The 27,223-nt window shown below is 41.6% G+C and overlaps 1 pseudogene; it reads left to right on the top strand.

Moving 5' to 3' along the window:
- The first annotated feature begins 22,268 nt into the window (after window positions 1–22,268).
- LOC109201824 (alpha-N-acetylgalactosaminide alpha-2,6-sialyltransferase 6-like) lies at window positions 22,269–23,226 on the top strand (annotated as a pseudogene).
- The last annotated feature ends 3,997 nt before the right edge of the window (window positions 23,227–27,223 follow it).

Raw genomic sequence — 27,223 nt, forward strand, 5'->3', positions numbered from 1 at the left:
ACTCTGTGGTACACTAGAGCAGTTAAGTGTCTGAAAAGGAATGTGTTTACGTAGTGGGACAGTAAGAAGTCATAAAATGATTACAAAACTCTACTACAGAAAACTGAGTGGTTGTAAACATGACTGAGATAAGTGTGCTGCTCCTAAAGGGGCCGGACATACAGAAACAGGAGTGATAAACGAAGCCGCACTCACCTCATCTAAATGTTGACTGGATGCTGTGAAAGCTTTTGTGACGCACACCACGATTAATCCTTTTTTACTGGTAATGCGTGATGAGTATTACAGTTCTAAGGAAGTGCAAGTGCCAAAAACATGTTTGTGTATTATCAAGACAAAAAGACGAGAGAGGAAAAAAAAGCCAAAGTCTTTCCTTGAGCTTACTGCACATTTCAAAACCGCACTGGTGGCGATAAAATCTTGCGTTGTTCTGTTGTGGTATTTTGTGTGTGTGTTTTTGTGTTTTCTCACACACTGAATGTCGTATTTTGTTTTGTTTTCATTTTAGCTATGAAATCTGCATTCACATCAATATTGTGGTGTAGGCTGAATTGCACTGGGGAAGGTATTACACAATACTAGGAATGCCTGTAGTTATAGTTGAGTAACATACAGCTGCCTGTGTGTTACTGTGGCTCTGGGCAGGGTGAGTGTGGAATGTTTGTTTTGATTTTATAAGGCTCAGTCCGGGGGGAGCCAGGACAGTGCTGTGTGTATAGCTGTGTCCGTGTATGTGCGTGGGTGTATGTCAATGTGTGCGCGTGTGGATGTCAGTGAGGGGAGGGTTCGTTCGTGGCAAATTACCCTAAACTTTCCTCTGTTCTTGTTTTCAATTCCCTATCCAGGGCTAAAAATTAGGTCAGCAGTCACATGTTGTGTGTGCAAGCCAAAAAAGCAACAAGAGACGGAAAAAAAGAAAGGAAAAGAAAAGCAGAGACATTCTTAACCTTCTTAACAGATACCTCTTTGGCCGTCTGTAGCTCAGCTTTAAATTTATCCACTAGCTTCAGATTTTTTGAGGTCAAAGCTTCACCGGCCAAAACAAAGACGGGTTTTCTCTCCTTAGAGCCCCACGGAAATGGCAGTTGACCGTGTGCTATACTTACTGTTGACTTTGGAGGGGATCCAGGCTCGGTGACCTTGTGGAAAGTCACAGTCACAGGTGCCGGAGTGCATGCGCGCGGCCTAAATGCCTGATACGAGCGTCTGCTGATAGGAGTGGCAGGAACGAGGAAACAATGAGCGAAACATTAAGTGTCACAGAGATAAAGGATCCTGCTTGGCAATCGCACAATAAAGTCAGTGTTTATGTTCTGCTCATGTTGTGGTTCAAATTGGAGCGCGCTGACTTGACTGCTAAGTTGTGATGGGTGTGAGCAGTTTCCTGAAAAGAGCATGCAGGAATGAAAACATATAACACTGCATCAACTGCCTGTGTACGCATACTGACGGCAAACATTCGGTGGCATCTGTAATATAATTTTAGTCAGTCTGACAGAAGACAATAAGATTAATCTTTAAATAAATATCAAGATAATTATACATAATTAAATAACTATATTTAATGGCCAGTGTCTGATCTGAAAGCTTTCCTGGAACAAAGAAAACTAGAGACTGTTTTCTGGAGGGATTAGATCATCTTCAGCGTCACTGAGTACAAAAATATTATCTGTTTAAACATTCAGAGTCACATTTGTTAGTACTGCCACCTTAGACAAAACATTACTAAAGGGACGTTGTGAAACCTTTGCTTACAACACAGGTGTTTTGATTTGAAACAGCAGCCATGTGTTTTAAACCTAGCAAAAACATTATGAGCGCCAACACTTGGTACAGTTCAAATGAGAACCTCGGTGATCATTTATAGCTTTATTTAGGATTTAATAACTATTCAAAATCAGGCAACACAAGCTCGCGACAATTAAATACATAAATAAAACTGGGTGGACTTATGTTGAACGGTTAACTGCATAAATGTGCACATATCTGTATTTGGCATCTTGTCTCTAACACTGTCACTCCCCAAAGGAAAAGCATGCATGTCAGGAAGTTGGAAGCTAAAAGTCACGTTTGAGACGGACAATTTATTATAGCTGCAGAACACAGCTTAGATTTTAGCTTCTAGGCCTTGAGCTCATCGCTCCCCACAGGTATCCTATGAGATATAAAGCTGTGGAGTGATACGTCAACACAGGGTCTCCTTTGACCCTACGGGTGGAGAGGTTGAAACAACAGCGGGTAATGCAAGCAGAAGCAGCAGTGGGAAATTTTGCAGCTTAAATGGAGCGCCAAACTGGGAGGGTGTGCTTGCTTTATGACATAAGGAGAGCGAGGCATGTTACGTGTATTATGCAATGTTCAACGCAGCTCGAGTTGCCTGCCTGAACTAGCCTGTAGGCTTCTATGAATCTATTTTTTTTAGATCACATTTATTAATGCAAGCCAAAGGGTGTAACATGCAGAGTGATCACATAATCCCTCACTGGCCTCTAAACCTATTAACAAGTTCACTGATGGAGCCAGCAAGATAACTATTGAAATCCTTTATAGTCTTCTAGTGCTCATTCGTCTTTATGTGTTTGTCCATGTAACTAATTTCTTGTTGTTGCTCCGCTATCCAATCAGAAACCAACTTTCCATTTTCACTACATAAAGTAGTTATTTTACCTTTTGTCACACTCAAGAAAGGAAAATCGAGTTAACATACAACAGCCTGCACAGCTGAGTCGTACTGAGGTGGAAACTGAGTTCTGGAGGCACTAATATAGGATGAATAGGAGCGTCACAATATGCCACTTTAGTCAAAAGCTTCAGGCGTGCTATATTTGAAAGCCTCTCTATCATTACTGTCTGAAAACAGGCCAGGAAACGGGTCATTATTATTATCTTCAAATGTAAATCTTCATTGAAACACATTACAAGCTAAAAGGCTTTTACAAGCTTCCATCTGGTCTAATGTTATGTCTTCTGATGCCTGATAGCAAACAGTCTGAAGCAAAAATAGATATTAGTCAGTGAGTCCTTTGTGGGTACACTGCACACGAGCCAGCTCGCTGGAAGCAGACGGGCAAAATGTAGGTCAGCTCCACCCTCTTTCTTCAACACAGCCCCACCTTGTTTTTTACCCTTCGACGAAATAAGATTTCAAGCAGTGGAGCCTCAAATGAACCCCGGGCAAAGCAACGGAAAATGTGGGGTAAAAGTGAAATGGTGGGTGGGTGGGGTGGGGGCTGTTAATCCAGAGCAAAGAGAGACTCAAGCAAATAAGGGCATGCTAAAAATTCAGATTTGGCACTCCGAAAATGGTTTCCCCCTCCTCCTCCTCCTCCTCCTTTTTTCTTTTTTTCCTTTTGGCCTCCTGGAAATATCTGCCTAGCTCCAAGAACTCTGACCATATACAGCAGCCTGTGGGATCAAAAATCAACAGACTAAACTGCAGTCACGTGTCTCAGCTGGCTTTGATTCAGCCCCACGAGCTGACTGCAGGAATGTCATGTCTGTGCAGTGACCCCTGTTAGAAGTGACCGTTATCTATCAGCAGGTTAAATTCGTTTTCCACAGTGTTACTGCACGGCCGTCAGTGTGCGTGTTCGGACCGCAAACAAAGCCACCTTTTAAGGAAGAAACAAAGGTGGTATTTGATCTCTGAGCTTGAAAAACAAAACAGACAGAAAAAGAGATGAAGGAGTAATTTATATTGTCTCCTGAGGCGATATGAGCACAGAGTCGGGGGTCATGTAGCAGCTGACTGCATGGCTGTGGATGGGTGACTACAGCCTTCCGTTATGAGTCTGCTGGTTGGGGCAGTGTGTCACATGCTGGGAAAAGCACACTTTCTCTCCTTCACACCACTGACAGATGCAGTGCTGTGGTCGTTAGAGGGTGGATGACTGAGAAGTGGATTTAACATACCGAGGGAAGCTAAATCACAGGTTATGCATCACCAACTGAGCAGTTATGAAAATATTAAGTGGGAGGAAAATGTTTCTGAGGTAATGCTGATGAGTCACCTTCTTTAAGGTGGTGGCATGCTTTGAAACCTTATGTGAAACTGACTAGATCTGAAGGCTTCCTATACTCTTTCTTACGTCCATACATCACAGAGACATGATAATAACGGGGCTGCACACTGCCCCAAGTCAACATGAAACGTGAGTAAAAAGAAAATGAATCATATAAAGAGAGCAGTGACACAAGGGTGGTAAACAGCAGTGGGGGGGTCGGCATGACTGCAGCTTGCAGATATGGTAGTGAAGATAAACCTCAGAGATGGGTTTCCATGTGAGATAACTAAAATATGATCTGAAAGCAGAAAGGCAAAACGGCATTCTGGGGCCTCTTACACAACTCGGAGCAAAAAAGCAACTTCTGTTTTAGACTGACGGCACGGAAACGAGCTCTGCTCCACCGAGGCCTTTCAATGGAAAACAAGAGGTCAGAAATACAAACAGGCGGTAGAAAGCAAAGGGTTGTTTACGCGGCGTGTGACTGGTGGGACAGCGAAACAGGTCAGCTGATGAAACATTACGTGTTTTTTTCTACAGGGTATAATTAAATTCCCATGCACAGACAATGTGACGTCCATCCAGAGACTCAAACCCGAGCTTTGCTCACGTTGTCCGCTTTGTTGTCAGTCACACGCATCCACTCTCGCTGCTCCAGAGGGTGTTACGATGCAACTGATGCTTCATCACACATGCAAAAACACCAAATCTAGTTTCTCATCCAGTTCGAAATGGGAAAAATCGTTGGGCTAAAGCAGAAAATGTTTAATACAAACCGGGATCAGCCTTGCTGGAAAGGTTGGGTTGTGTTCATCTGCCCAATTCAATGAAAAGTTCCTTTTTGCTCGTATACTGTTTCAGTACCGTGCATACACACAGACCTGGGTGGGTGCTACTTCTTTTATGACTTCACAAGAGAAAAAAATAAATATTTGTTTAAAATCAGAAAGATAGAAATCCAAATTCACTACAGACTATGGTACTATTCCACAGGCTACATGGTACTGGGGGCAAGAATAAGTAGATTTACAGCCTGCAGCTGGCAGCTCTGTAAGCCTGGATCAGACCTGCTCTATGGAGAATTTGTTCACGTTGAAATCAACCAATTTTAGTTGGATAGGGAGGAATCAACAGGCCTTTCTCCCTTGAGGCCATCTTCTTTCCAAGTATAGTTAAATCCAAGCAGAAAACATAAAGGTGAATGCTATAAAATCCCTCATGGTGCTCTAAGAGTCACAGAGAGGTATTTTACAACAAACATCACCCTAAAAAGATCTAATAATTGAAATATAACGATTGGAAAACTGTAATAAGAAAGTTTATGCCTTTTGAACATCAGATTTTCGGGCTAGAGCTTTTCTACATGCTTTATTTTACAGTGTTGTGTGATTGAATGATATATCCCTCAGAATTCATCACGTGTCTGTTGCAATATAAACTCTTTTGTTAATATTTGCTCAAATACAGGACTTTGCATGAGTGCTGGATTTGTTTTGGGGGGGGTTGAAAATTTAACTAGTCAATACTTACTTACATACTTTGATGTACGTGTCCCAAATTACAGATCCTGATTGATTTTGATGGTAAGAAGGACCACTGATAATTCCTCGCCTTTATCTTTAATAGTTTTTGAGATACTTATAATCAAACATTGCTGCAGATTTTTTTCAAAATGTGTCTTGAACAATATTTGACATATGAAGCTAAATTTTCACAGCAACCATTCTATATGTTCAAACTTTATACCATTAACTTTTAATGTAAATTACACTTATGACAAATGATTACATTATAGAAAAATCCCTCTTTTTTTTAGATGTGCTCAATTGCTGATGATCAGTTTACCAGGTGCATCTGATTATCAGCATCTGGCTACAGCTGTGATGCAGAACTATGTGACTGTATCAGCCTGTACCTGATTTTTTTTTAGCTCACAATCAGGGATGTTTGCTACAGAGTGAAGCAGGAGTATAATGGAGATTTCCAGATCTGTTCCTTTTACAGTGGCATCCATGTGAACATAATCATGCAGTAGCTGCAGGTGCAGAGAGACTGTCCTTTTCACTGACATCTCATCCTTCCCCACGGTGACGATGGCCTCATGCCATAAACAAAGAAATTGACCGTGACTGTGGATTCCTCTTAGGCCTCCGTGTGGATCTGGTTTATTGTGCCAGCCAGTCACTCACTCTCAGACAAGGACAGGCCTTGTATCTCAGTCCATGTCTCTGTAGGTCACCATCATTTTCGATTACATCGCACCCCCCGCCCCACGCCCCACGCCTCCACGGCTGCCCTCGCTGACTGCAACTCGTTTGAGGAGCAGCAATCTGTGAAGATGAATGAGGTGCCCACTGAGGAAACTCACAGAAGGAAATTAAAGGGGATTTAATTGGAATAATGACTTGAGTTCATTAATAACACTTCTAAGTGCAGTCAGTTTACCCACTAGAGCTGTAACTGCAGTCATCAGGGCCAACGGCAGAGCAGGGCGAAGAAAATCATCTTCTGTTCAGTGTTCCCTCGACTTCAAGGCTAACCCCATCCAAGACCAATGAACAAGTTATGGCCTGTCCTAAGAATAGTCCATATTATCCAATCACATCAATCCACTGTATCAGTTACAGAAGCTACTTTCATCACCTCAGCAGGTAGCTGTGTATCGAGCTGGGATCTTATATAAATAAAATATATTAAAGTATGTTTCTCAAGTTAAATATAGTTTTAAAAAATAAGTACATGGCAAAGAAATTATACTATACAACCAGAAACACTGGATCTTCTTTGGAATAGTGTCTATTAATGAAGGTGTTCAAAAAGTTGATTCTGTTCATGTGGACGCAGCGTTTTCAGTGGGAGAAACATTTCATCGCTCATCCAGGTGACTTCTCCAGGTGATTTCCTTACCTGGATGATTGAGCACGCATCAACACATTAATAAAGGCTATATTTTTAGATAAATGACACATTAGAAGCGTGAGGTTGGTTTTAAACACTGCAAAGCTTCCTGATTGTCTAATCCTGATGTGGAGTTCCACTTCTCAGCTATTTCACCACAGAATAAATCAATGCACTGCAAGAAAAAATCATCCACACTCGAACTCACAAACTCGTGACTCCCAGGACTGCCTTAGCCCAGCAGACCCAAACACAAGTCTCCAGGAAGCCCAAAATTTCATGCCAGGGATTATAGTTACCTCTATCAACTCATCCCATGTTTCTGCAATCGGGAAATTATTGCAAAGCTTTGAGTCATGTGGGATGATGCAAAAACAAAGAAAGAAAGAAAGAAAGAAAGAAAGAAAGAAAGAAAGAAAGAAAGAAAGAAAGAAAGAAAGAAAGAAAGAAAGAAAATGTAAAAATCAATGATTTTGAATCAGAGTTTTGCACTGTAAAGACATCTTTTAATGAAAAGAGTGGTGGTTGAAACATGATGGTTTCAATGATTGGGTGGTTTGCAAACAATGACTAAACTGTGACTTCTTTATATCAAAGAATGATTGAAGATAATGCTAAAAACTGCAACGGACAGAGGGCAATGATCTGAAACAAAGAAGCAAACGCAGGAAGAAATGGCAAAGGGAAGAACTTGAAGATTTTGAGAAAAAAAAATACACATTTTATCCAACTAAAGTGCTGTGGGGGGATCTGAAACAGATCATACTTGAAAAAAAAACCCACTTTAACACCTTGTAACCAAACCAATAAAGCAATAAAGTAGCTTCATATGGAAACCTTATGCCGTGTGTATTTGCATCTGTTCTTTTCTAAAATGCAGGAATCTCATAAACAAAATACATACTGTAACAAATGGTTATTGTTCACTCAGGCATCTGCAAAACCTTGGAGAGATATCTTCTATTATCTCTCGCATACAGACATGCTGTCTGTATGCTTTCACAGCTGGAGATTTTCCAAATATCACCACTCAGGTTCCGTTTAGATGAAATTCACGTCGCGTGTGGCATTTGAAACACAGAGAAGAGCAGTTTTTAGATAAAAGGAAACAATCATTGATATAACTTCACGCGGACTAGCTCACACAGGCCTGGTACAACCTCCTCCTCATGGCCTCATTACAGAATGGTCAGCTTATCAACTTGCATAATGGCAATAATAGCAATAAGAGATTAGCTGATTTGATTAACAAACTGAGATAAACAAACTGCAGCTAACTTCAAACAGGGGAGCCGTGAAAATGAGTGCACATTAAACCCATATTGCTCTGTCCACTTCTGACATTACTTATGAGCTGTGGGTGACATAAAATTAAACTTTAATAATAAGTATAGACAACAAATGACAGCTATGTTACTGCCATTTATTAGGGTGTTTGTTCTGTATTGGGTTTTATAGCACTTTAGCTCCAAGGCATGGCTGATATCTGGGCAATGAGCAAATGTCATATATTTATCATGTTTGTAACAACTCTATGACCTCGGTGCATGGATACAGAATAATAAAGTGATGCAATAAAACCCCTAGAAGGCAGTTTGATGGAAGCTTTGAGTGGGTCAGTGATGTATCATTACAACACTATTTACACTTGACATTAAAAAGCAATTTCAGATAGAGATCCTGTCTGGATAAGTACAAGATGTACACTCACTGGCCACTTTATTAGTTACCCCTTGTCAGAACTATGTTGGAAGTGCGTTTGCCTTCACAACTTCCCGAATTCTTTACGGCATAGATTCAACAAGGTGCTGAAAACATTCCTCAGAGATTTTGGTCCGTGTTGACATGACAGCATCACACAGTACCTGCAGATTTGTTAGCTGTATCCAGTTCCACCACATCCCGAAGGTGCTCTATTGTAATGAGATGGCGTAACTGTGGAGGTCATTTGAGTGCAGTGAACTGGCTTTCATTTTTAAGAAACAAAGCTTAAGATGATCTGAGCTTTGTGACATGGTCAGCAACAATACTCAGGTAGGTTGTGGTATTTTAAAGGTTAATTGTATTTTGCTTTAATACTTGAACAAATTGTTTCCCTTGTGTGAAGCCTGGGAGTACCTGGGACATAAAAGGCCTGTTTTGTGAAGTTTAAAGGAGCTCGTGTACAGCAGATCTAATCATTGCAGTGACGTCAGTCGATGCAAAGCTTGAGCTAGTTGATAATAATCATTTGTACAGTTAAAGCCCCAGAAAGTATTCGCAAAGATTAGCCGCACTATGAGGTGACACGCTTGGTATGTGTTATGTTTTTGAACTTGGGAAGGAAATGAGCGCATATCTGATTCCCCTCTGCTCCTGATCCTCTATGTTATATCCTAAAAACTATGCAGTTTTGTCTTTTTTCCTTTTTTTTCTTTTGATTACTAAAAACTAGAAAAGTGCAAAACAAAGGAAGCTTCTTTTTAAATCCAGGATTTAGCGTGCTTTACAGCGCTGCATGTAAAGGTTCATATTAAACACTTTTGTCAGCTAATTTCTCTCAGTGTTTTCTTCTACCAAACTTGGCGTAGCCATAGGATGCTAATCTCCTGTTCCACCACATCCCAAAGGTGCTTCAGTGGATTGAGATCTGGTGACTGTGGAGACCAGTACAGTACAGTACAGAGACCTCATTGTCATGTTGAAGAAACCAGTTTGAGATGATCTGAGCTTTGCGACATGGTCTGTTATCCTACTGGAAACAGTCATCAGAAGATGTGTACACTGTTGGCATGGTCAGCAACAATACTCGGGTAGGCTGCGGTGTTTAAATGATGCTTATTTGGTACAAAGAGGCCAAAAGTGTGGCAGGAAAGTATCCCCCACACCATTACACCCCCAGCAGCCTGAACTGTTGATACAAGGCAGGATGGATCCATGCTTTCATGTTATTTATGCCAAATTCTTTCCATCCAAATGTTTCAGCAGAAACTATGATTCATCAGACCAGCGATACCCGGTGTTTGCTTTGTTTTAACGAGTGGTTATTTAAGTTACTGTTTCCTTCCTGCTATTTTCTCTTTCTCTACTCCCTATAAACTCTAGAGATGGTTGTGTGAGAAAATCCTTGTGCATCAGCAGCTTCTGAAATACTCATCTGGCACCAGCAACCGCGCCAGGCTGAAAGTCACTTAAATCCCCTTTTTTCCCCAAATTCTGATCCTCAGTTTGAACTTTACCAAATATATGCACTCAAATGTTTGAGCTGCTGCCCTGTGACTGGCTCATTAAATATTTGCATTAACAAGCAGCAACAGGTGTATCTAATAAAGTGGCCAATGTATGTGTAAATGCAAGTAGTAAACCCACACAGTGTGGTCAGAGAACAATGTGGTAAGACAGACCACATCTGGAGTAGCTCCCCCGGAGGGTAACTCTTGCTGACACTGGAGATCGGCTGACCGTGGTCAGAGTCTGAACCTGTCCTCAGAACATCTGCTGAATGTGACCGGGCCAACCATGACACACCATATTGTGAAACTGCTTGACAAAAGCACCGCGGGGTCAGCGCTCACGTGTACATTCATTAAACATTTTCTTCCGTCTCGTCCTTACTTTCATATTCTCCAAGAGATTACTGCGCAAGAGACCTACACACATACACTGAATGCCACATGACCTAATCAAAATCCTTCTTATGTATAAAATGATTTATTATATGTCAAATCTGCCCTAACCACCATTCACAGCACAGTAACCTGCCCGTGCTATGCCAGCCAAAGCGAAACATGCAGAGCACGTGCCCCTCCCTCTAGGTCAAACTGTTCCTTTAAGTTGTTCATACAGTTAGCGGGCATGCAGCCAAGTGCACAACAGCACGTACACATTCACACCGGGCGCATGAATCTAACTGGCACAAGTGAGACTGACCTCGCCGTGTTCTCTGATGCAATCTTTGTTTCCAAACAAAAGACTTCAACTTTCTGTTTCACTTTAATGCTGCTGCTAGTGAGTTGCCTACAGTCTGATGACTTGATTAAAGCAAGAAACTCTTGACCTTGCTGCAGTGAGGGAGACCTGGTGGATCCGTAGTGCTGTGGGGGCTATGGTGTTTGAAGTTAACCCTGTAAGACCCAACCCATCAAAAAATAGCCAGAAAATTCAGATTTTTTGGCACTGAGATGTTTATTAACCCTTATAACAAAATCCACAAAAAATGTCCTATATCATGTTGTGCATGATATATTTTTATTATATATTTTTTTGAATCGCATTTGATACGTTGGGTGTTTTTGGCAACTTTTTGTTAACAACAATGTTAATTTTAGACAAAAAAAAAGAGTTTTGTCCATAACATTTTAAAATTATGGCAAGTACTGATCATGTTGATGAGATAGAGGTCTCAGAAACTCATGTATCAAATATGATACAAAGGGCATAATAGGGTTAAAGTTACATCAGGATAATGATAAGTCCATTATCTTCACTTTAGTGCATGAACGCACTGACAGCATTTAAGTGTTTTAGTGTTTTCTGAAAACCGCATACCATGGCTTTCAACTAACACCTGCATAGTCACATTTCTAGCAGCAACATTTTAGTCCTGCTCCCTGAGTTTAGTTAATTCTGAAGAAGTGAATCACTGCACGAACTCACCCACCCATCCACCCACATATACACGTACGCACAACTCCAAGGAAAAAGCACACAAACACACACAAACATATGTGCATACACCTAGACTTTATTAATGATCAAATCGGAGTCTTATCTCCCTGCTCACAGCAGGAGTACCAGTGTGAACAGTGCAAACACCCACAGATGCACAGTCGCACATATATTATGGTCCTCTATAGCTTCTGGGAAAAAAAAGACCAAATGCGTGCGCACTTGCTTTGGTGCCACGTGAGTTCCTGGTTAAGTAGGTCAGTCAGTAAGTCAGGAGTGGCAGGGAAGGAGTTCACAAACACAAGCTAACTCCATTACCTCACGTAGTGGATTAGTGTCAACAGGCCCATCCATCTGTCTAGAGCCATCTTGGCTCAAGTGACCATGAGAAGAGCAGCAGGGGTTTGTGTACCTGTCCCCCGGTTCAGCCAAGTTAAGCCACACAGATAACCTGTAGGCTGTGCACGCAAACATCCACACGAGGGAACGTGCGGTCAGCAGTGCACCGAGTCAGGCTGGTGAAGTTACACCTGTGGCAATCGATGCTGAGTTAGAGCAAACAGGCGGCTGACACAAAGCAACACATCCTGTTTGCTGTATAGTGTGTCAAAGTACGAACCGGGAGAAAACAACAAAAAGAAGGTGGAGAAGGTAGGGGGGGATGGGGGTGGCTTCCTGGTGCAATAACCTCATAAACAACCCTCTGGGAGTGTTTTGACTGCTGACTGAAACATATACAGGAAGTGTCCAATTGCAACGTCTCTGGTAAAGCCAGCAAGGGGCTAAAAGTTTTTTAATCTGTATGTAATGAGGAAGTTCTCTGGTTTAAAATGTTTCATTACTTTCGTAAGAAAACAAAGCACAACTTCATGAGCACAGAAAGGGTTGTCTTTTTTTTTCTCACAGAAACACAGAGCTGACATTCAGTTTCTTGGTGTGCCTATTTATAAATCCATCAGATACAGTACAGCAATTACTTTTATCTCTGTCTCTCCTAAAAATATTTGTGTCTTTAGCCTCTAAACATGCCCCTGTGTGTTAGCAGACACTGTCAGTGTCTGCTGTGTAGAGTGGAAATGCAACTGTAAGGTTTGTGGCAATGCAAAGTGTCTGCAACATACAAGCTGTCATCCACTGTTAGTAAGACAATAAATAAGTACACGAATGAATATATGGATTGTATATACTTTAAAAGCACACCTCGTATTCTGTGACCACAATAAATTATGATAACAGTGAGAATTTGGTGAATTTCACTGTTTTGTTGTCTTGTCTTTCTCCTGATCTTTCGCTTCTGCAACTGAAAGCAAACTATGACTGGCATCCCGTTAGTCACTCTCATTTTTCGGGTGAATAAGATTTCCAGTTAAGAAGACTTTGAGCCTGTGTACTTTTTATTCATAATTTGTTTTGATGGTAACAGTTTCCAGTACATTGCCTGGAGTTCGAAAAAATTTAGAACAATCAAGTTCCAAAAGCATCTACAGTTTCAATTTGAAGGAATAAATCTCTGAAGGGTTCGTGTTAGTGCCAGAATACAAGCAGTCACATAACAAAAGAACCTTGTTTCTTCTGTGGGCATGTGGCTTCTGCCAGTGCTAGAGTTTGACATGCACCAGTTGCATTATTTTTATTCACCAACTTTTCCTAGAATTGTAAGATCAAGACTTCTTGTTCCTAGAGGCCTAGAGTGGTTATTTGGCATGCATTTGCCAATTTGTCTGCAAAGACTTGCCGGCGAACCACCAAGCGGTAGAGGAACTTCACCTTCAAAGTAAAAGGTGTGCCTTACCGCTAAAACAACAAGTTCTGCTTTTGAAAGTAAACAATCTCCAGATGCACTCTTTACAGTTTCACTACAGCTCAGCAAGTGGTTGGCAACTGTTTGCAGAGAATTTGGCATCTTCGATGCAAGAAGAGGCCCCAGAAAACTGCTCACGACCAAACGAGGTTTTCAGTGCATCACTGTATACTAAAGTTGGACGATTAGACGAATTTATCGACCATCAACAACAGGCTGAGCTGTTCACCGATCGTTTTTACAAGAGCGATTTATTTATTTGCCCATGAGTAAGTTTGCTAATAATGTTCGTTGAAGCTAAGAGAAGCAGTCAACGAAAAAAACAATGGGGCTGTTTTAATGGCACCCTCTTCAAGCTGCAAGCAAATGCACCCTCCTTAGAGTGCGCCCAAATGCAGCAGCGATTCATTTATTCAAACTCATAACAGGTGGTGGACACGTAAATGCTCATGCAAGTTAGTCGTGTTTGAGTCCTTTGCTGGCACTATACGTCTGCACAAGTGGCACACCACTTTGGTTACATAATCAGGTTTACCTCTTTCATCCAGTTTAAAGCCAAAGAAATCCCAATTTGCTGACTTTGTATTTTTTTGGCAACTAGTTCCTTCATGTTTGGACTTCTTCCGTGTTCTAAAAGTGCAAATCAGTCCATGCATGATTGCATTGCTCCGCCCATCAAAAAGTCACCTGCGCAATTATATTAATTATCGTCATTTACTGGTTTGATGAATGTTGGTTGGAAAAATTTGACATATCGCCCAACCTTACTGCATACCTCTTTGAGACAGCAAGCAATCTCCAACTACTTGCCAGTCGGTTGAGTAATACACATTTTTCATAGCTAAGAAAGGGGTTACTGACTGGTTTCTAGGCAAGTATGACTTCAACCGAGAATCCCATTTTTCTCTAGCGGCCGGTGGTCAGTCTGGTCATATGACATTTATTTGATTTGTACACATTTAGTTTACCAAGCACATTTTCCTCAGCGATTAATTATCTGAATAAAGAAACCTTTTTACTAAAAATTATTGTTTCATGTTAATTGAGAGTGAAGAAACATTTTTGGAGCTTTTGCTTTAATGGTATAGTCGCTTTAAATGACAGGTGGATAAAGATAGGTGATTGTAGCCACCAGCTGTGTTTCACCTCTGCTATTATGAATCAATGAAATCCCTCCACCCTCTTTGTGCTGTTGGTGCACTCCTGAGCAATTTTAATGAAGTTATGCAACAAATGATACTGTCTGTGTTATTCAACCTTGTCACATCTGTATCTGTACACTCCAGTACAAAACAAGGTCACTTCTGAATCCGAAAACTAAGACGGAGAAGCAAAATGCTAAAATAGTGAGCGATGGCATGCTTTTATATACAGCTTTTATATATACACTGATAAATCCATGACCACCATAAAGCCAATAACAAAAACACATGCATGCCTTACAGTTGCATTTTTTCACATTATAAACTCTGATCATGCCACCTTGATGTCTTGATAATACAATCACTTCAATTGTTGTTAGATAATTTTAAGTATTTGGGGCTGAAATGAGCTTGTGTTTACCACATGTTTGGTATAAACTGCTGAAGCACTGTGGCCTGCTTCTTAAGACATTTATGCAGCATTGCATTCAGTAGCGCTGCCTCTCGCCGACTGCCAAGAAAAAGTTAGGAGAACGCTTGAGGCCTCGCTGGAAGTAAAAGCAACAGCTGTGATTACAGAAGCAGATGGAATAGAAAACGAGCGCAGTAGCGAAAAAAAACACACACAAAAAGTGAGATCCCTGAGGCAGATACGCTGAAGGGGAAAGGAGGAAGTAAAGCAGGCAGAAGTGAGCTATAAGTGCACACAGTGACAGCAAAGGAGTCAGTTTACAGTAAGGGCCTCCCTGCTCCTCCCAGCCACTCAATCCTTCCTCCTCTAATCCAAACACCTGGAGGGGGGGGGGCGGAGGGTGAACAGCGGGCCCCATGTGAGTGGTTGCTCACATGCAGCCAGGACTCAACGTGTTACAGTAACACCTTTAATGGGGCCATGGCAGGCAGTTATGTAAAACACACACACACACCCCACACACACACACATACATATATATAAACCAAGGGCATGGGAAAAGCTAGTTAGGTTAGCAGGTGGACATGACAGCAAATAGGACAGAGGGGATTGAAAACCATCAGCTGTTGTTTGTGTTTGTTGTCCTGCTGTTTACAGTAAAAAGCGTTTAGCAATAAGCACACAAGCCGGCTGCCTAAAAAACACAATGTGCCAGCAGTTTAGATTCAGGCAGGTTTTACTGGAAGTGTAATGATCAGAGGAGATGAAAAATCAAATTGCAAGAGTAGTTTCCTCTTTGTAGTCCAGGTCTATGTGATCCCAGGTATAGCTGACATGTCTGGCACTGCGGAGCGCTGGGAGATGGGCTAACAGGGTTAAGCACACACTCGTTCACACAGAGGCAGCGTCTCCATAAGGCTTCTACTTGTGGGAAAGTTCAGCTGAAATCCCCCTCAGAGAGTGCGGGTTGAGGATTTGGGCTCCACTTGTGATGCCGGTGATGACAATTAACATTTCAGCTCAAACACTTGGCTGCAGAGTGACCTTCTGCCTGAGCGCTGAGCAAACAGGGTAAATCCTAGAATAGCAGTCATAGAGCCTGAGAACTGTTTAGCATTTGGGTGTATACACAGAACCCTTTTTTCATGAGTGTGTATTTTTTACACCAGCAAAACAGCTTCCAAAGTATTGTATGTGAGCAGGGTGGGAGCCGCCCCCACCTAAATTGTATTTGACCTCCTCTTTTACTCCTATTGCTCTTCTAAGAAGCCCCCTCCTGCTTCCAAAAAATCCACTGGGATTCGTGGCAAAGCCTTTCCTCGGCTCTGAGGCAACTCCTGCACTGACAAATCTTTATTAATAGCAGCAAGTGCCTGAGCCGTTGGGACGTGTTAATATTCAGCCCGAGCAGGACTCTGCCACGAGTTGCACCAGAGTGTGGAGAATAAAAAAAGCTCCAGCCACAAAACAAACTTCCTATTCCCGTTAAACTAACACACGTAGCTTGTTGTTGTTCGGGAGAAACTAGGTTATCAGCGTGCGCTTAAATCAGGGAGTGGGGATGGGAGAATGGCTGCCATTGTCTGTGAAGCAACAGGCAGAGCTGAGGGAAAGGGTGGGTTCTTCAGAAGAAGGGAAAAAAACCCGGCTCGAAAAGGGAGTGGGAGTGGAGTGGAGAAGGGTGGGGGGGACAGGACAGCATGTGAAGGCAGAGAGTGTGTTGTCTGAGAGCCATGTGCTCGAGCCAGGCGTGTGAGTGACTGGAGCTGCTCGCGTCACTGCATGACTCACACTACAGAAGGTTGCTCTTCGCACATCTCCATTCACATACACACAGATGCACACGTAGACACGGATAAATCCATCAGAAGCGCGACCGCCTAAAAATAGACGAGACAAATAAATAACCCTTGGAAATGCACTCAAACCAGGAACTTACAGTAAACACAACAGGCCCACCCTGCCACGCCAGGCCTCAGACTTAATGAAGATGCAATGATAGGAATAAGGAAGATGCATTTTAGGAGCGGCAGGTGATGGCTCAACATATACCAGAATAAATGCAGCAAGGCTCTAAGGCGTTCTGTATTACTTTCAAATAATTACGCCCCCTCTTTTCTCATTTAATTTCATCACTGCTGAGTCAACACAGGCATCATTTACTCTTCTGTCCTCTTTTGTGTTTCCCTGAGTCCAAGCGTCACAGTCAGTGTGATATCACACTAGTTCTTCAGGGAGTTGTTTTCCTTTGGAGATATAACCTACTTAAATGCACACGTGTCATCTGTTCACGTCAATGATAAATTTATTCATTTTACAAACCTTTGGACTTTGATAGGTCAGCTGTGTTTCAGCAGGATGTTTGCTCATGCTCAAAGCTTCCTGGAATCTGAAAGCATGTCACAAAGAAAAGAGTGTTGGAGTACCTCAGCGCTGTTATTGAGTCTGACTGAAAATAAGAAGGTCAGATGACATTTACTTAAAATCAGTTCCACCGCTGCCACTTCTGAACTTGAATGAAGAAAAAAACATGCAGCATTGAAGCCTGGTGGGGTTTCTGTGCTCACGGCCAGAGCTGTGTGCTTGAGATGAGGTTATCTCACACATTGGAAGCTGAAGATCTTTAGTGACACATATTGTGTAAATGTCAGTCAGTGGAAACCAAATCACACAATCAAAAAGCAAGGGAAAAAAAGGGTTCAGGGTGGTGGTATAATTTCTTGATCTATCCATCCATCCATCCATCCATCCATCCATTCATCCATCCATCCATCCATCCATCCATCCATCCATCCATTCTCCTCCGCTTATCCTTATCAGGATCCCAGCTGCCATAGGACTAGAGGGAGGAGTGCACCTCACATCAGTTTACAATCACCAGTGAACCTAACCCAACTAACTGCATGTCTTTGGACCATGGGAGAAAGCCAGAGTACCCAGAGAGAAAACCCACACAGATGTGGGGAGAAAATACAAACTCCACACAAAACAGGTCCAATGATTTGACTTGAACCCAGGACCAATATTTCGGATAGTTTCAGGAAGCTACCTCCAGGAATTTGCTGACATTTGGAAGTCCTTGTGCAGACGCTATGACGATTGTTGCTCACTTATACTGAGAGGATGATTGTCATTCTCTCACTGACAAATTCAAAAACTGCGGCGCAAAAAGTATCCAGAAATGCACAGGAGGAACTGAAATCACAGGACATCGGTACAGCCAATCACAATCATGCGTTGACCTGACATGTAGCTACATTTCTAGGGAAGTACACATCAGGTGTAGATGTATGTGGGTAGATCATAGCTACAGCATAAATCTCCCACTAAAGCATAAATCCACCTTAAGTGTTCAACAACCAAGTTTTCGAAAGGCTTTGGAACAGTCTCTGACTCCAGCTACTTTTAGCTGATTAAAAAGCGCCTAAACATTTTTCTTACCTCAGCCAACGAGGTTATGTTTTTATAGCATTTGCATCCATGGGTGTCATCATTCTGAAAACTGCTTGAAAAGTTTTGAATGAATATTGATAAAACACTGTAGGGGTGCAGAGTGAGGTCACGTTAATGATCCATTAAAATTTGGCTTACATCCACCAAGATCTTCGAGACCAATCAGTTGAAAACCCCTGAAGATGGTGATTCTTGATCACTTGCAGAAGTAGAAGTAACCCACAAACATCAGGCAAGCCTGAATCTCACATATCTTCTTACTTAGTTTAAAGACAAAGACATTTTTACACCCTTCAGAGCAGCGCGAAGAGAGATGCAACAGTATTGCTCCATAGTAGCACAGCTTCATTAAAAGTTTCTCAAAAGAGAACTTTATAACTAACCCCGCTTCACAAGCTCCCAGCGTGTGACAAAGAAGCTGCACTGTGGCATCATCAGCCGTGGCGAGGAAGCGGTTAAAAATTCCAATCAGCATCCTACGTTCATTCCAGAGGTGAGAATGGAAAACCATGAATAACTCTCGTGGGCGTCAAAACATCTGTATATGAATTTAAACGTGCAGAGTCGCCATCAAAGTAGGGCGTCATGTTTAGCCCTTTATGCATATGCATGAGCCATGTGCACGTATGCCGTAACCAATCTGCACCCTGCCAAGCGTGCCCAACTGTGCTCGGGTGCAAATTATCACGACTGTCACTCACACTGATACGCTGTTTGTATACACAGTGTCTGTGTGATTATTTTCTAATGCGTGCGTGTTAATTGCACATAAGGGTCAGTATGTGGAATATTCTCGACCCCCCCACCCCGCCTCCCACTTCCTCTGAGAATGAGGAACAAGGTTGTGTTTATCAACAGCGTGCAGGGCCCACACATGCAAACGAGGCTTCAAGCTGGCTTTGTTACACCTTCTACAGCACACGTGTGACATCCGCAGAGGTGCTAAAAACCACAATTGTAGCACGCTGACCTCAACAACCCATGCAGCATCATCGCACTTTATCTCAGCTTTTGAGCAGTTAAAAAAAGAAAATGCATCTCTTCAAAAGTGGGTGAGGAACCTGCCTCACGGTGGTAGTCAGCTTTTCACAGCCTCACATGTTCCCTACGAGTACAAACAAAACAGCAGTGTGTTTCATAAAGATAAGGACAAGTCGTCTTTCACATGCTGCACTTCATCTTGATGCAAAAGAAGAAAAATTAGGATCACAAGCTTGGCCACCGTAAGCAAGCCCTCCTCTCTTGGCTTTGTTTTTGTTTTTGCTGCACTTCCCCCTTACCCACTGCACAGGATGTGATGTCATTACACCTTTTGCAAAGAGATGCAGAAGTTACAGGGGTCACTGGATGAAAGATCACTGGCCTGATCGCGACAGAACCTGCTAAGTTTTATTTGCTGGTTGATTTTTTTTTTTTGTCTTACCGTGACATGATTTTATCTAATGGATTTCACTGGATAAAAAGAAGTTGCTTCTATTGAATGTATATGGAGTGAATCACAGATGTGGGTGCAAAAGTTAAAACATAAGTCCACAAGCCTGCCTGATTTATAAGCAAGGGCGAAAGAAATTAGTCTCATCGTTTTCTGACCATGCAGATGTTCATAACATGTATCCACAGCGGGCCAAAAACAGGATACACACCTCAGTTTAAAAGTGTGCGTGAACATGAACTGAAACCCTCTAACTTCCTCAAACACTCCATGGTCAAGAGAGGTGAAGATCATCGGTTTTATTGACAACTGGACTCTGTTTCTAGTCCATCCTCATTGAACGTCTCGTGTGGCCCCTGCACAGCACCACTCCAAAGTCAGATGAGAATTGTTCTTGATCAGTCAGAGTGAAGGCCACAGATGATGCACTATTTCCGTGGCTACATGCAGCTCACGCACCCAGCTGAGCTCACTGCCGGACATCACAGGCATGCATAATACATGAGAAAGTGTCCTGTTTCTCCTCCAGAACTGCTGACCTGTGCATCAACCTCTTACACACATACACACAGTGCGAGGCAGGTCTCATCTAATGAATCCAGAACCCACATCCCTTTGCTGAGTGTGCATCTATTGCTGCCAAGTTCTTTGTTTGGGTAGATGGTCCAGCAGCCACTGCGGTGCTTATCCTGTGATCAGGTGAACCACCGAGCAGCTCCTGGGCTGAGCCCTTAGGTATGTTTGTATTATTTATTTGTATTTAAATTTTTAAAAACAGGGCCTCCACAAGAATATGTGGGGCTCTTATTTTTCTGCTTTAACAGATAGTAGTGTTGCCTTCATGCTATCATCTATCAAAATACCTATACCCCAAACACCTCTATAGTATTTTTTTTACAGTAAAGTGTATAATAAACCAACTGTCCTGATATTCAGTGTAGTGAGCCAGTGCTACAGCCGAGTGGCTGCTCCACGTCAGTGCAGTTTGCTCGTAAATTAACTCGCCCTTTGCTGAGCAGATAGTGCTCTGGCGCCATCTAGTGGTGAATAGAATAGAATAGAATAAAATAGAATAGAATAGAATAGAATAGAGTGTGACCCCATAAAGACTTCCCTAAACCTGCTGCTCTGGAAGTCCAGCAGTTCATCTAAACAAAAGGCACTTAGGCTACGTTCACACTGCAGGGAAAGCGCATCAAATCCGATTTTTTTGACCCTATGCGACCCATATCCGATCATGGTATGACAGTGTGAACGGCACAAATCCGATATTTTCAAATCCGATCTGGGTCACTTTCGTATGTGGTACTGAATCCGATACATATCTGATGTTTTAGAAAGCGACTGCTGTTTGAACGGTCATGTCGCATTAAATCCGTCCTTTACGTCACTGACACAAGACAGACGCCAATTATCAGCGCCGGAGAAGCGCCCGAGAAGACATCGCGAACGCTTCCTGGCCATCCAGTGTAGATGTCAGTGAAACTGTTGGGAAGACAACGTGAACATTTTATTTGTACTGTATAATCTGCAGATTCTGACAGAAATCTGCAACTCTCCTTTGAAGCACCGCTCCTCTCTAAAACAGCAATAAGGATAATTTTTAATGTATTTACATTATTATGTAAATAACAAAATAACTTAAAGCAAAAATTGGGAAACGTAAAGTCCGAAGTCTTTATATTAAGGGCCATCAGTCAAACAATATTGTTTGCTCTGGGTCTAAACAGAGCGCGTTGTGTGTGACATCTTCTTTTGCGCATGCGGGCCGCTTTGAGCGTTCACACTAGAGCGCGTTTGCTGTCGCATTTTATTTGTAGTGTGAACAAGCAGACAAAAAAATCGGATTTGATCAAAAAATCGGAATTGAGCATTAAGACCTGCAGTGTGAACGTAGCCTTAGTCTAAAACAGACATAGACACGTTTATCCTACCATGAAACAATAAGAGAAGGTACGACCTCTCCCATGCTCCCAGAATGTGGGTGTGAATGCCAGAACACTCTGGAATGCACACAAAGCCTTTGCAGCCTACTAAAGATCACACATCCTATCACTACACAATCGATTATACACCTCTAAACATATATGGAAACTTATATCATTAAAAGATTATACTGACTACTAAGTACAATTTTCCATTGACACACACATTTCAGTGATTTGGTGATTCAAAGAATATGAACTTTTAATATTCATTCAGATGTTTTCTGACTCTAAATTTTCTTTTGTCATTTCTCAGGTTAACAAAAGTTGAACTTGCGCACATTTAAATGAGCCGTGTTGCTAAAAAAGGCCAATTAACATATCGTTGTTGACAATGTTGACTAGATTTAGCACTTTGTTTTAGTATTGTCACTTTTTAAGAATAAATCAACTGACATAGTGCAAGTGCAGATGAAAATCTGTCGACTCATATTTCCACACCACTGTCCCTGACAGTTGCTGTTTGAACGCATTTACTTAAAAAGCTCCTTCTCATGTTTCCTTCTCAGAGTATGACCATGCTATGTCATAACTGTGCTTTTTTGACCAGCTCTGGCCACATCCTGGGTAGTGGAGTGGGAGATGAGATCGACCACACCGAGTGTGTGATCTGCATTAACGACGCTCCTACGACGGGGTATGAATCTGATGTCGGGAGCCACTCCAGTGTGTCCTATGTGTTCCGAAACCCCAATGAGTTCCTACGACGTACAGACAGCCACTCTGTGATCATCTTCTGCGGACCTCCGTACAAGATAAGAAAAGATCCCAAAGCAGCCTTTTATGGATCGCTCCAGAGAGTCAGCATGACCTACAGAGACATCTCCTATTTGACTGTCACCCCTAGCAAGATGCTCACATTTGATGATCTTTTCCTAAGAGAGACAGGATATGACCGGTGAGTATCAAGTGTGCTGACAAAATGTCTTTTCTTATTCTTCTTGTTGAATTATATCACATTCATATATCATTTTTCTCCTGCTCAGAGACCAATCTCACTCGTAGCTGAGTACAGGCTGGTTCACAATGGTCATAGCCATTGTGATATGTGATAACATCAAAGCATATGGGATGGTTCCACACAATCACTGTGGGTGAGTATAACATTAAGACTCATGCTGTCCTTTTACATAACTTCAACCCATTATTAAAACTCACAGACATGTTAAAAACCATTTCACCAGAAATGTCTTGTATTTCCCATAAGAACGCCCGGAATCAAGAAGGTGCGATACCACTACTACGATCGCTGGTGGGTTAATGAATGTGCAACATACTTCCAGCATGAGAACAGGCGAAGTCAGGGCCAACATCGTTTTATTACAGAGAAACGTGTGTTTGCACGCTGGGCAAAACAGTACAACATCACCTTCACTCATCCCAGATGGTAAAAAGAAGAAGACGATGTAAAGGATTTCATTGGTGTTTCGTCAGTGCTGATGCTTTGAATGGCTCAATGTGGGGGGAAAAAAGAAGTACAACTCACTATCATTTCTATTAAGAGCTCCAGTAGATTTTGTTAATGTACAGGCTGTGATCAGCTGGCCTGTTGCTCTACAGTGTCTTGCAAAAGTATTCGGCCCCCTTGAACTTTCACACATTTTGTCACATTACAGCCACAAACATGAATCAATTTTATTGGAATTCTACGTGAAAGACCAATACAAAGTGGTGTACACGTGAGAAGTGGAACCAAAATCATACATGATTCCAAACATTTTTTACAAATAAATAACTGAAAAGTGGGGTGTGCGTAATTATTCAGCCCCCTGAGTCAATACTTTGTAGAACCACCTTTTGCTGCAATTACAGCTGCCAGTCTTTTAGGGTATGTCTCTACCAGCTTTGCACATCTAGAGACTGGAATCCTTGCCCATTCTTCTTTGCAAAACAGCTCCAGCTCAGTCAGATTAGATGGACAGCGTTTGTGAACAGCAGTTTTCAGATCTTGCCACAGATTCTCGATTGGATTTAGATCTGGACTTTGACTGGGCCATTCTAACACATGGATATGTTTTGTTTTAAACCATTCCATTGTTGCCCTGGCTTTATGTTTAGGGTCGTCGTCCTGCTGGAAGGTGAACCTCCGCCCCAGTCTCAAGTCTTTTGCAGACTCCAGAAAAATCAAATAATTTTCATTACTGATTAATTTTTAGTTCCCCACTTGTTTAATGGCGTTTTCTGTTCATAAAACACAACACAGTTTTACTCAGAGGACAAAGTGACAGCTTCACATTGCTGGTGGTTTCCTGCAATTTGAAAGTCCCAGGGGCAGGTGGGTCACACATTCGACTCAAGACTTTGCATATGACTGGTAGCATTAGCAATCAGCAATTAGCCTGCATTGTTTTGTTTTGTTTTGTTGTTAATGTAATTTTCTGTGACATACTTCACTTTCTCTGCTATTTTGATTGGAGTGAAGATTTAAAATTGGGTGGACCAGTACTCTTTTCAACTGCCATGCTTACATTATCTTCAATTTTGAAAAAATATGCCATTTTCACTGTTATGGCGATCTTTCACAAATCTAGCTCCCTCTCAAAAACAATATGAAAACCCCTTTAAAAAAATGTGGGGAGTTATCTGCTGGCTCCCAGTGCATTTTAGAATTTTATTCTTAAAAAAAAAATAAACCAATAAATGGATCAGCATGGAGCAGTCTGCTCTTTCCAGTTAGGACCACACCAGCACTTGACAGCTTCAAAACCTGCTTGAAAACTAATTTTTATTCCTTGGCATTTAACGCAGACTGAGTCTTAACAGGTTTTTAGTTGTGTTCCAACCCTGGGCTACACTTGTTGTTTTGAAATGTGCTCATTAATAAACTGATTTGACTTGACATTTATTCTATCGAACAACAATTTGAAATGTACAATGAATTTGTCAATATGTGAAGCTTGAACCTGAACATCCTTTCAGCTCCAACGGATATCACAAGATATTATTTGTAATTAAATTCACATTTGGTAAATGAGAACTTATGTCTCATTTTTCCCTTTCTGCTGTCAGGATAATTGTAATTGGCAAGCATTCATCAGTTATTTCAGAAATGGATTATTCTATTATTTCATTAATTAATTGGGTAATTGGACAAGAAATAGGAAATATTCAAAAGGTGCATGCGAACTGCCCATTAGAAATTGTCGTCATTAATTCCCTCTTACTTTTGCTGTTTTGCTTCCACCACGATAAAATCACACTTCATGCACAGCTCTCTCTGTCTGTGTGTGTACTTCAAGAACAAGAAAGCCTAATTTCTGCTGTTCAATGCTTAAGAAATTTTTAAAATTATGCAAAACTGCAGAATATTGCAGAATATTTTTAAGGTTATCTGCTATAAAAAGCCAGGCCAGGAAAATCTCCTTCATGTTTTTCTGGGATTTATTCTCAGTTACTTTGACACAAAGGTATTTGCTGTGATGTGATGAAGTATGAATCCACATTTTTGCACAGATTTGGCCTTTTAAAGGGATGTGGTCCTAAACTTTGGATCAGCTGTAAAACATCCTGTTTCAGCGTTGTTTTCAATAAATTGCATGCACAAAAAATGTTTTGTCTCACTCCCACTTCTTCTTGTTGCAGCTTAAGTGGTCTTAAACTTTTAATCAGGAATGTATGCATTGTTTATATGAAGGATAGTGGGACAGACACTCATCACGGCACTCAGAGCAGGACAGTCAGGAAAGGATGTCTTATTATTATGGCATGACTGACATAGTGGAAGTTGGGGGGGTCCAAGGGTGAGCCGAGTTGTGTAGTTTTCTTTGTGTGCGAGTGTATAAAGGAACGTGCAGCCCCACATTCCTTTTAGAGACTGCATGAATGAATCCACTCTCTTTTATGTGTACATGAAATAAAACCTCACCAATGGTTTGCCTTTTATTAAGGAAATTTTCACGACACTATCCAGATCAAAGTATTTGGCTTGCTGCAACAAAGCATGGCGGTGTGAAAATTATTATCTGTAATTGCAATCAGCAGATAATTTTCCTTAGAAAACCTTTGGAGTTAAATGTGGCACAAAATTGAAATACCTGATGTGAAAATTTGTATTCTACTAACTATATTTTGTTGTGTGACACCACTCTTTTTTGTTTTTGTTTTTTACACTCCAGGGACCACAAAGGTTCGTGATATTCATATTTGCTGCCATCTTCTTCCTGATGGGACTCTTCATTTCATGTGGCTTCAATGACATGATCTATCCTCCCTTCCATGTGGACGTAAATTACACGATTAAACACACAGATCTGAAGAAATGGTCTGGAAGAGACCGCTATGTTTCAGTTCAGGGGAAAGAGGTAGGTTGCACACAAACAGCCAAAAATTACAACTGTAAGAAAGTCGGGTAATCCCTCTTTAGTCTGGATGATGCGATGTCCGTGTTTTTCAAAAACAATTTCACTTTTTGATTTGTCTGCTGATTGAAGCGTTTCTGGATCATGTCCACTTATGGTTTCTTCTTGGCATGACTTGAAGCTTTTTTTCTGTATTTGTTGATGGCACAGTGAACTGTGATCACAGAGAGTGATGTAGGTGTGTGTTGAGTCCATGCAGTCATTTCAAGACAGAATCATCCCCATTTTTAATGCAGTGCCACTCGAGGGTCATCTATAGATTTTTTTTTATTTTTTAACCCAAATGTAAATAAAATCTGTGCTTTTCATCAGTGTAAATAATGCATATTATGCAGGTGTTTCTCTTATGTTAAACATCTGCTGAAATTTTGTCCTCATACATAAGAGAAATATAACTCTGTGTTTTTTGTCTATGCATTTCTTTATTGGGTGAGTCAAACCAGCAGATCACGACAGATACTGCTAAAATATAAAACATAAATATGCTGCCCCACCAACACACACAGCTATCACCCGTTTGTTGTTTTTATTCTTAAGATGAATTATTCTTGAATGAAGAGACACTGATTTGACACAAGTAAAAATATGGTTGATTGTGTTTATTGTTAGTTAAGAATAAGTTAAGTGAGGGTGAAAAAAGAGAAAAAAGGATGAAGAAGGGAGGGGAGAAAGAAAAACGGAGAGTGATGGAGAGAGGTGGTATGAGAGAAAGGGAGAAGAGGGGAGGTGAAAAGAAAGGGATAGAAAGGAGGAGAGAAAACCCCAACAATCCCCTCTGAGCAAGCACTTGGGGACGGTGGATAGGAAAAACTCCCTTTAAAGGAAGAAACCTATTGCAGAACCAGGCTCAGGGAGGGTCATCTGCCTTGACTAGTTGGGGGGTGAGGGAGGGGAGAAAGGAAAAAATGGAGAATGATGGAGAGGTGGAAGGAGAGAAAGGGCAAGAGGGGAGGTAGAGGGGTGAGGAGATAGAAAAGTGGTGGAGGAAAACCAGGCTACACCACCTTATAATCAAGTGAGGAAGCAGGAGGGTCCCTCCTCCTGAAAAACCAGAAGCTTTTCTTCTTCTTTTTCAGGCACTGTTCCTGGAG

This window comes from Oreochromis niloticus, linkage group LG4 (genome assembly GCF_001858045.2).
Source record: "Oreochromis niloticus isolate F11D_XX linkage group LG4, O_niloticus_UMD_NMBU, whole genome shotgun sequence".
Classification (NCBI taxonomy): domain Eukaryota; kingdom Metazoa; phylum Chordata; class Actinopteri; order Cichliformes; family Cichlidae; genus Oreochromis; species Oreochromis niloticus.